This window comes from Lactuca virosa, chromosome 3, assembly GCF_052849685.1.
Source record: "Lactuca virosa cultivar CGN04683 chromosome 3, Lactuca_virosa_CGN04683_v6, whole genome shotgun sequence".
NCBI lineage: Eukaryota > Viridiplantae > Streptophyta > Magnoliopsida > Asterales > Asteraceae > Lactuca > Lactuca virosa.
Genome location: NC_136428.1, coordinates 213,394,297 through 213,403,887, shown reverse-complemented (window position 1 = coordinate 213,403,887; position 9,591 = coordinate 213,394,297).

Here is a 9,591-nt window from a genome sequence, read left to right as displayed (position 1 = left end):
AAATCAGCACTTGCAGCTTTGAAACACTTCAGAGAAAATAATAGAGAGACCGATTCTTCTGGATCACTTCACCAAGTTCACAGATAGCAGCAAATTGATTGAGGAGGCTTCAATGCAATCTTTCACATAACTTCACGTACAACTTCACCTTGCTTCTGGGGTTGAAAGATTGAATGTTGAAAAATAATCTTCACTTCCAGTTCCTTCGAATGAGTGTTCTTTAACGATCACCGTTGCTCCTTGAAAAGTAATCATGACTAAAAAGTCCCCGTGGATCACAGAATCATAAAGACCTTTCTCACCACAGTTGTTCAAGGACCCAACCTTGGCTCAGAAAGAGACTACTCGCAGTATCTGTGTGAACACGGAGGAACGCATTACGACTTGTTGAGTATCGGAGAACTACTCATGGCCTTTTTGATGTCAGCCCCTATATATCCTAGATCAAAGATCTCAATATAGTTTTTCAAGTTAACAATTTAACTTGGCCCTTGGCGAGACGTTCATCGATAATCGTGCCTTGCGAGGTGCATCGCCCTGGTGCCATGACATATGTACAGTTTCAGACTTTTAATTCCTTAAATACGACAATTCTTTAAAAAGATACTGCCTAACTGACAATTTGTACAGTTTCAATCCTTCAATTCCTTGTGAAAATAGAGTGAAGTGTAATGACCATCAACTCCATTCCTAGTTTCTTCTCCTTGCTGAGAAAATTCCGATACAGTCTCCTTGAGTCTCTTCTTCTTTTTTAATTCAGTTTTAAGACAAACGAAACTTTGAGATAAAAAATAAAAGTAAAAATAAACTTAGCACACAATAAAAATAACTACAAAATAAAAATAAATATAAAATACACTCAAAATAAAATATTTTTTTGATTTTTAAATTTCTGAAAAAGGAAATAAAACATAAATAAACAGATTTTTGGATTTTTTTTAAATTTTATGATTTTTTTAATTTTAATTCTCCCCCTAAATTTGTGCATAGAGGAAAAATATGAACAAATTTAAAAAAAAACAAAAATAATAACTAAATTTAAAACTTTTTGGGATCAAAGTTGTTAAGCAACTCAATATCGTTTATCAGCACACGCCTGCATGTTTAGCTCTGGTCAATCACCAATATTGTGGTCCACATAAACACAAAGGATATTGATAAATTGGATAGATAATAAATGACAAGACATTGTGATTATATTCCTAAATAATATTCCTAAATAGACCATTTTGCTGACGACGACCAAAGATATTGTTGTCCACTTAAATTCAGCAGCGAGATCTACGGTCAGCCTTTAGTTAATTCAATTTTAAGTTCACTAGAATGTGTTCCCCATTTCACGACATACCCTAGCAATCAAGGAATTCCAAAGAAGTCTTTACTTTAGGTGAGTGCTCAATTATTTGAGAGAGAAGATGGATATAGAGATGCATATGTTGTATCCCAGGTCGAATCTCTTCCAATCACGAAGAGGGACAACATATGACTAACACATATAGAGGGTTAGAGAGATAGAAAGGTGCATATGTTGAGTCCTAGGTCGGATGTCTTCCAATCACATAGAGGGAACACCATATGACTGACATAGATAGATATAGAGAAGCATAGATAGAGAATTATAGAAATAGAGTTCATATGTTGCGTCCCAGGTCGGATCTTCCGATCACGCAAAGGGAGCAACATATGACTGACAGAGAGGATAAGAAATAAAAACAATTTCACACTGACCTACTTTATCAGAACCCCCCCAGTCACCCTATCCGCACCAGAATTAAGGATATTAGTCTGTACATCGAAGAAATCTTGAGCCACAGTTCTAGATGATAAGTAACTTTAATGTATCTTGTAGGCTCCCTTGTTTATCTTACTGCTCAATCTATCCAAGCGTCGTATGGTCAGTCCAAATGAAACTATCTAAGTCCAGATGAGTTAATATTGTCTAGTCCTTTCATTTTCAGCTGTGTCTAGACCTTTAATTTAAATCCTTCGTGCCTACCAGCACTACGGATGGCAAAAAAGCCCGAACCCGACAGGGAAACCCGAAACCCGATCATTTCGAGTGGGTTCTCCTCGTCCCGACCCGCCCCACCCCGTTTATATATATATATATATATATATATATATATATATATATATATATATATATATATATATATATATATATGAATCCTTTTGATGTTAATTTCACGCATTCAAAGATAAAATACTTATTGTGGACAATATTTTTAGTTTTTAAAAATACGGTGTGAATGATATTTTTTATGTTTTGATGTATTACATTAACCTTAAATTAAATAATCTTTTTAGTTATTAACAATTTTTTTATGTTTTGACGTATTCTACTAAATTTAAATCAAATAATATTTAATATAACGTCCAATTTATTTTATTAAAGTGATGCATCATATTTTTAATTTAAAAGGGGGCTAGAACATATATTTTTATAAGACATCGGGGTACCCTAAAACGGAATAAAGATTTCATTATGAATTGTTATAAACCCGATAAGATACCCGAAACCCGACGGGAAAACCCGAAACCCGATGGGGCGCCCCGATAAGATACCCGAAAAATATCGGGGCGGGTTTGGGATACCATGCCCTGCTCCGAACCCGCCCCGTTTCCATTCCTAACCAGCACATTGAACACAAAGTCTATAGTCTATACAATTCAGCTTCAGTGCATTACACGCCTTTCACTTCCCAAAAATACTTACGAAAGAAAACATATTTTTGTATTTTTGATTACTTACGAAATAAAACATATTTTTGTATTTTTTATTTTTATAATTTTTTTTGTATTTTGATTTCTCCCCCTTAATTTGGGCATGGGGAAGAAAGAAAAAAAATAAATGCACAAATTTAAAAAATTGTCTTCAAAACGAATCATTTTAAGAAAAACTTAGAAGTATCGAGAAGAAAACTCAAACCGTAATTCAACAATTAGAAGTTGCATCCAGATGATCTGAGAACAGCACGCAGATGCAGCAACACATTCAACCTTAGCTATGTTTCAATTCCGGAACAGATTCAAAAATTCTTCACATCGTTAAGTACAATCCCCATTTGTGATCCTCTTCTTTCTTCCTTTCCCGCAAAGGACACATACTCTCACTGAAGATTCTGAATGCCGTACAGATGAGAGATATCTCCTATCATGTGCCTGGAACAACCACTTTTAACAAACCGAAGTCTGATGATATTCCTCCATAGCTGCCCCAGCACAGAGTGCGGGATTAGTTGCCTTTTGGAACCCAGTCCATTTTGAAGCTGGGTTGACCATTATTATCTACACAATGTACTCTCTCCCATGACATATCCTGTTTGTCACACACAGAAGATGAAGAAATGTTAGAATCATTAGATGATTTAGGAGTGTGAACTTTTGGTACCCAACTATAGTCTGGTTTAACCCATTTCTTGTTTGAGCGGATGGATGCCTCATCACTTGCTTTACAACTTGAAACCGACCGTCGAGATGACTTCGAACTAAACGATCTTGATCTAACATAACCATTTCTTGAATTTGGCATCTTGTCAGACATTCCCTTCTTGTCCTTGGGAATTTGATTCTTGGCCTTTTTCGCATTCCAGTCACCATTGTTTGAACGTGACCTCAAAGGGTTTCTTTTGTAAGATCTCCCTCTTGGCACGTTCTGCCAACCTTGTGCATAGTAAGGAACATATACACGATGTGGGAAATTTCTGGCAATGTGACCGGGAGTCCCATAGTTAAAGCAAGTCTTTCTTTTCATATAAATCAGATTGTGACTTGGTCCTTGTCCAACAGAAGTTTGTTTCGAAGAACTTCCACAAGCACAAGCACAAGAACATTTTTTAGACTACTTGACAAATTTTTGTGGCTGGGATTTTTCAGTAGTGTAAGTGTCATCATCACAAGCTTTTGAATCACTTTCAGCAGACTCAGAATTGATTTTGATCTGCTCACTCCCATCTTGCACTGCTTCTTTATCTGCACATGAAGTAGAAGCATTAGAATCGTTCACCTCATCATGAGCTTTTGAATCATTATCAGCAGAACAAGAATTATTTGTGTTCTGCTCATGCCCATCATGCACTTTGATCTGCCACTGCACTTGAGGTAAAAGTATCAGACTCGTTCACCTCAACACTTCTAATGGTGCTATATTGTTCAGTCTTAACTGAATTTGTTACCGGGGGCTGGCCATATTCTGCACGTGTCTCTATCTCATTGGTTTCAAGGGGCGGGGTATAGTTATCATTGAAGGGAGGTGGAAAATAGTGATACCCTAGACCCTTATTCTGATTATCTTTGAATTTTAACTGTTTTTCTATCATTGTCTCAACCTTTTTACTTTACACATCAAACTTTTTAAAATTAAATTCTGTATTTTCAAACTTATTTTTTAATGTGTTAAGCTTGGCAGTTAGACTGGCAATCTTTTGTTGAGCATAATCATAATGTGTACATTTAGTGCTGTATTTTCAAATTCTGTATTTTCAAACTTATTTTTTAATGTGCTGCGGTGCCTCTGAGATTTTCTAGGGTTGACTGAGGACCGAGGAGTGCCGCCGAAATCTCGCAAATTTCCACCAAAATCCCCCAAAACTTGCCAAAAACACAAAAATTTCAACTTTTGAATGCCAAACTCGATCAAAACTCCAAAATAATGAAGAACACGAAGAACAACGGCTAAAATTTTGTCAAAAATAAAATAAAAAGACCAAGAAACTCCTAGAAAAACTCTTAAAAATATTTTGCAATAACCCGATTGCTACCAATCCTTGCTCTGATACCACTTGTAAGTCCCGAAATCTCCTACGTATCAATCGGATTCACTTTGATGGTGCGGAATCCCAATCAAAGTGTATAATGCAAGATATAAGATGAATAAGAACAAGATAATTAATCTTCAATGCACACTATTATAGATTAATAGTCGGGTACATAAGATTCTTGATTACACTTGGATTTTTCTTTGTTTCTCTCTAGATCACGTCCTTAGCATATGGCAGCCTCCAAAAACGTCCCACACCCTTTACAAGGCTCAAATGACACTATTTATACCTAGACCTAATAACCAAGCCCAATCCCAAAACCCAAACAAAACAACATTAAGCCCAACCGAAATCACATGTGATTTCGGTCATAACAACACCAAAACATGGTGTTTTCGGTCCTAGACCGAGAACTATAATAGCTTATGAAAAGCAAAGTATAAACCACAATTTAAGACCTAACACAGAACCTTAACCCCATTCCTAAGTGCTCAACACCAATCCGAAAACAACATGCAAAAGATCCGAATATACACAAGAATTCTCATCCCACAGGCTTCCTAGATTCTCCAAGACTCTCCCCGATTCGAGTACGGATACTGTGCTTTCAGTAGTACGGGCCCAATAATACCTTCCACACCTATCCATACTTTCCTCAAGAATTGTCACACCCCCGGACCAGACGGCGGAAATGCCCGGAGGTGGGTGACTTCATTGTGTAGTATCATAACAATTGAATATAATTGAAACATAGCAAAATCCAAACATCATACATCAATATAACAAACTTACATTGTTTTACATCATGTTTATGTTCTCAAATTACACAAAAGAGACATTAGTAAGTAAATTCCAAAGTACAGCAAAATAATCCTGAGTCCGTGATCCATAACCTGCTTATTGGTTTCCTGAGAATACAAGTCATTTGAAAAGCGTCAACATAAAATATTTTGGTGAGATCATAAGCATTTTTGTATAAAATTTGATGATAGTTTAGAAATCCAGAAAATCCAATATTTTCTTATCAAAGGTTGTAAGTCTTGTTTCAAATCGAGTATAGTTGCATGTGTGTCTTAGTTATTGTTTTCAAAATCGTATAAAATCGTTTTCTCCAGAAAATCCTATATTTTCTCCTATATAAAAATGGTGGTCTCAGACCCTAAGGCTGGTGTGGTAAAAGCTTCGTTTATAGTATCCAACTCAATAGTCGTTTATAATCAAGAGGTGTAACTTGAATAAATTTCTAAAATCATACTGTTATATTCTAAGTGAGTCGTTATAACCATACTAATATGATGGAGTGCCTGTTCTAACGTTCTTCAGGCATCGGTTTTGTTTAAGACATTTGTCACCCTAGACTGGCCAGTCTAGCTGTAGCGAACAGCGAAGGTGAGGGGTGTCAACCCCGTATAGATCTCTACACAAATTCCCCCTCCCCTTCCAGGAGACTCTGGTTATAACTCTTACAGGACTTTAAGTGTACACTATTATTGATATATATATAGGTACTGTGAAGATTCGTCTGACTAGAATACTAACAGATTTTTTCCTTGGTGCAAATCATTAATTATTAAATAGATAACAATAGTTGTACTCGTTAACTAGTTATTTCGTTTCGTTTTACTTGGTTTATTGAAAATAATCCGCTTTGAATATTTATCAAAATGACCCAATTTTGTCGGAAGGTGTCAAGTTATGACTTGTGTAAAAACCATGACTTGTGTAAAACTATGACTTTTGTGAAGTTATGACTGCAGTTTTATGACATGCGTTTTTCAGCTTTATGACATACAGCTTATCACTTGAGTTTCTGAAAGTTTATGACGGTAGTTTTATGACATGTAATTATTTCTGTCATAACAGCCCTATTTTGTACATTTTCTTGATAAAATTATTTATATTAAATAATTATAGATAAACACTGGTAGTTTGCAATAAAATATTCCTTATGTTGTGACTAAAATATTGTTCTAACATCATGAGGTTTGTAAAATTCCAAGTTTATGAAAAATTATCTTAAAATAACGTTTCAACACACACACACACACCTAAGCATACAAATACATGCAATTATTCAAGGATTTAGACAAGATTTGACTTGTATTATATTAAATAATTATAGATAAACACTAGTAGTTTGCAACAGAATATTCCTTATGTTGTGACTAAAATATTATTCTAACATCATGAGGTTTGTAAAATTCCAAGTTTATGAAAAATTATCTTAAAATAACATTTCAACACACACACACACAGACACACCCCTAAGCATACAAATACATGCAATTATTCAAGGATTTAGACAAGATTTGACTTGTATTCTCCCCTAAAAAAATAATAAAACTTGAAAAGTAGGGTATGAAGCTCACCTTGGTTTAGCTTGCTGGGTGATTTGAAGAGGTATTAAGGAGTTTCTAAGTTCCCAGACTTGGAAGGTTTGTTACTCTTTGAACCTTAAAATATCCTAAGAGTATGTACCCAAAAATTTTATGTGTAAATATAATGAAGTTTTAGGAATAATGTGGAGCATCTCTAGACAAAGAAGATGAAATACTTACAAAAATCTGGAAATTTTCTCTGAAGGAATGGGGCTTGAAGCTTGAATAAGTTGAGAGCACTCTTAGGAGTTCACAAGTTGAGGATGTGAGAAGTGGGAAATGGAAGAGTAGTTCACGTATCTAAATGGAGAGGATAAGGGGTGACTTGACACTTGCTTGGAGGACTGGTGGACAAACCTTATTATCAATGGTTATTTTGTGTTTTACTGGGATTTGCATGGGAAAATGGGGGATTTACATCAGATCATAAAATCAAACCCCTTTATCTACTTAAAAACCCTTTAAAAATCTTGGGTATTATTTTATATAAATATGTTTAAAATAATCAATTTTGGCATAAAATAGGGGTTTAAGGGGTCTAAGATATGAAAAATACGAGTTTGGTGGAATTTCCGACGTCAAAATCTCCTAAAATGAAGAAAAGGTCTGAAATGTACAAAAATCCGGAGTGTAGTCCGGAATCTGCGAGGGTCCGAAGTGCTTAGGGAGGTTTCCGGAGCCATCTTGCAAAATCCGGAGTCATTTACTCAATTCCGAAGCATTTTTCTCGGATCCGGAGTCAGATGCGAAGTCCGCAGGTCCGGACCGGAGGTGCGAAGCCGGATGGCAAATTCCGAACGAGGCGAGGTCTTTCGAAGCAGAACCGAAGGATCCGGATAAGGTGATTCCGGAGCGAAACCTTCCGGAGTGAAGGTGTTCCGAAGTGAGCAAGGGCATTCCGGAATCCATCAAAAGTTCCGAAACAGGGTGGGGTTCCGGCGCAAGAGGGTTTCGGACCAAGAGGGTTCCGGACCAAGAGGGTCCTTTTGGGTTTTCTCCTTCGGTTTTGATCTGTTTTCGACTAAGGAAGATACATGGAGAGATTTGGGAGAGATTTGATATTCATGGAATTATTTGGGAGAGATTTGAGATACATGGAGAGATTTGAGAGAGATTTGAGATGCATGGAGAGATTTGGGAGAGATTTGAGATACATGGAGAGATTTGGGAGAGATTTGGTATACATGGAGAGATTTGGGAGAGATTTGGTATACATGGAGAGATTTGGGAGAGATTTGATATACATGGAGAGATTTGGGAGAGATTGAGAGATTCATAAATACTTTGCATTATAATAATACATGGTTCATTAGGACCCATAATATAACCCTTAATGCATTGATACAAGCCTTACAATAATTGGTGCTTACATGAGAGCAGAATTTCCTAGCTAAAAAGGCTAGTTGTGACATCATCCCCCGTTAGAAGGAATTTTGTCCCGAAATTCTTTTGAAAAGTAGGGTCATGAACGCGAGAATAGGTGAGGGTACTTCTGCTTCATCTGGTCTTCGCGTTCCTAAGTGAATTCTGGTCCGCGCTTAGCGCCCCATCGAACCTTCACAATCGGAATGCGACTCTGTTTTGTGCGCTTCACTTCCCTATCCATTATCTCGACTGGTTCTTCGACGAATTGGAGATTCTGGTTTATCTCAATCTCTTCTAAAGGAATAACAAAGGTTTCATCTGATAAACACTTTTTCAGATTTGATACGTTAAACATGGGGTGCACGTTGCTGAGCTCCGAAGGTAGCTGTAGCTTATAGGCCACCAGACCAATTCGGGCAAGAATCTCGAATGGTCCGATGTATCACGGGTTTAACTTTCCTCATTTCCCAAAGCGGATCATCCCTTTCCAGGGAGAGACCTTTAGTAGCACTCGATCTCCGACCTGGAACTCCAGAGGTTTTCGTCGTTTGTCAGCGTAACTCTTTTGCCGGTCACGCGATGCTTGGAGTCGGGCTTTGATTTGGATTATCTTCTCTGTAGTTTCTCGGATGAGTTATGGTCCCGTAAGGGTGCTGTTTGGTGATTTCCCTTTGACGAGTTGTGCGTCATCCACTTTAGCCCAACAGAGGGGCATTTCCGGCCATACATGGCCTCGAAGGGAGCGACTCCTATGCTCGTGTGATAGTTGTTGTTATATGAAAATTCGACTAGGGGCAGTTGAGCATCCCAGGCTTTGCCAAAATCTATTACACATGCTCGGAGCATGTCTTCTAGAGTCTGAATAGTTCGCTCGCTCTGGCCATCAGTCTGAGGGTGGTAGGCAGTGCTAATATCCAGTCTGGTTCCCAATGCTTTCTGGAGCGACTGCCAAAAACGAGAGGTGAATCTGCTATCTCGATCCGAGATGATAGATTTTGGGATTCCATGGAGTCTCACCACCTCTTTTAGGTATATCCGCGTTAGCCTTTCCATTTTGTACGTCTCCTTTATTGGAAGGAAATGGGCGG